Source organism: Mauremys mutica, chromosome 26 (assembly GCF_020497125.1).
Source record: "Mauremys mutica isolate MM-2020 ecotype Southern chromosome 26, ASM2049712v1, whole genome shotgun sequence".
NCBI lineage: Eukaryota > Metazoa > Chordata > Testudines > Geoemydidae > Mauremys > Mauremys mutica.
The window spans coordinates 145211-146920 of record NC_059097.1 but is presented as its reverse complement, the minus strand read 5'-3'; the positions used below and the strand labels follow the sequence as shown (position 1 = coordinate 146920).

The following is a 1710-nucleotide window of genomic DNA, read 5'->3' as shown; positions in this document are numbered from 1 at the left end:
TGCTCCTTGCTATAGACTGTGAAAGGAGCGGAGGCAGCGCAGGAGCTTTCTGGGGACGCAGATCTGAGGCTTTGGGAGAGACACATTGTCTGAGACATCAGAGCGCTGCAAACCCTGCAGCCAGCCCCTCAATCCGGGGCCTGTTCCAGCCCTGAGTCTGGGCTGCCGCGATCCCTCCCCCAGAGCAGGGCACCCACAGATTACAGCCTGGAAATAGGCGTGTGAGACTAACTCCTGTTCTCCCTGACAGGGCCTCCCCTAGACCAAGTGGCATCCCAGGCAAGACGTGTCTTTGGAACCCCCCCAGCCCCGCTCCATATGTTAAACCATTGAATACCTTATTTTTATTGCACTTGTAGCTCATTTCATGATTTCGATGCACAGTTTGGATGCATGATTTTCTCTATCATATAAGACAATAAATGTTCATGCTAGGATGTGTAAATCTGTATTTATTCATGCCATATATAAGCAAATGAAAAAATAATTTCTTTTAAGCATATAGAAACTTTTAATTTTGACAGTAACTGAAATGTACTAACATCTAGAAATGGAACTGTCACCAGCACAGGGTGGGCCGGTATTAAATAGTGTTACAGTCGGAGACAGACAGCGTTAGGATGTTAACCCCAGGCCCTTTGTTCAAAGGTTGCTTCTCTCGCCTTTCCCCCATGAACTGAAGCGCAGCATTCAAGAGATCCAGAGACTAGTTGATGACGTTTCCAAGTGCTAAAATAGCAAGCGATGTCCGTCTTGCATTGGCCATTATTGACTGGAGCAATGGTTTATGGAGAATAAACTTCAAGGTGAGAAGCAGTAGCCCAAAAAGGCCCCTGCAGGTGCTGAAGTAGCTCAGTTGGGAGAGCATTAGACTGAAGATCTAAAGGTCCCTGGTTCAATCCCAGGTTTCAGCAGGCTGTTTCATCCCTCTTCCTGCAGCAGTGGGCTCTTTCCTGGAAGCACAGCACTGCCTTTACTCAATGCAAGTCCCTTATTTTGGGCTTCACTGCAGGAAAAGGCAGCATTGGCTTCTGCACCCAGTTGGCCCACCGGACCTTTCTTTCTTCTCTTGCTGCTTCTCAGCAAGGGGAAGAAAAAGAAGCTCCCCTTCAAGCTAGAGTCACAAGGGTGATGTAAGGACAACTTCCTGATCCCTGGCTCCAGTCCTCTGCTCTTCCAGCTGACCCATCAAAGAGCTGCTGCCAGTTTCTCCAGGTTCGCCCATCAGTGTGTGCCAGGGTGAGCACCACCAAAGTGCGGGGAATTTGAGGGCAGGGCAGGGCAGTGCACTGTAATGGAGTTTCTGTAGTGTAGTGGTTCTCACATTTGCCTAACCTGCATTGAGCCAGCTAGGCAGAACTGACACCAACTTGTCTGGGGTGTTTCCCAGAAGCAGAGCACAAGTTTGAAATACAGGCAGCATAGAACCAATATTCATAACGTCAACTACAAAAATGATACACATCTAGAGAGAGCATCATTATCAGCCAATCAGAACCTCTCCATAGATCCCTTACACAACAACCTTTATACAATATTGGCTGCAAATATAGAACAGTGCTTGCAATGGTGATCTATACAGTTACAGTTTATGTCAATAACGTCACAGGAGGTGACACGGCATCAGAGAGACTGATATTGGAATACTGCCTCCAGTTTTGGTGTCCTCGTTTGAAAAAGATGTTGTGAAATTAAGAGTTTGGGACAGCA

General features: G+C 47.3%; 1 non-coding gene across 1 annotated transcript; it reads left to right on the top strand.

The window, feature by feature from the left end:
• Positions 1-841: 841 nt before the first annotated feature.
• Positions 842-914, top strand: TRNAF-GAA. The gene has a single exon. It is a non-coding gene; the product is annotated as a tRNA-Phe (tRNA).
• The last annotated feature ends 796 nt before the right edge of the window (positions 915-1710 follow it).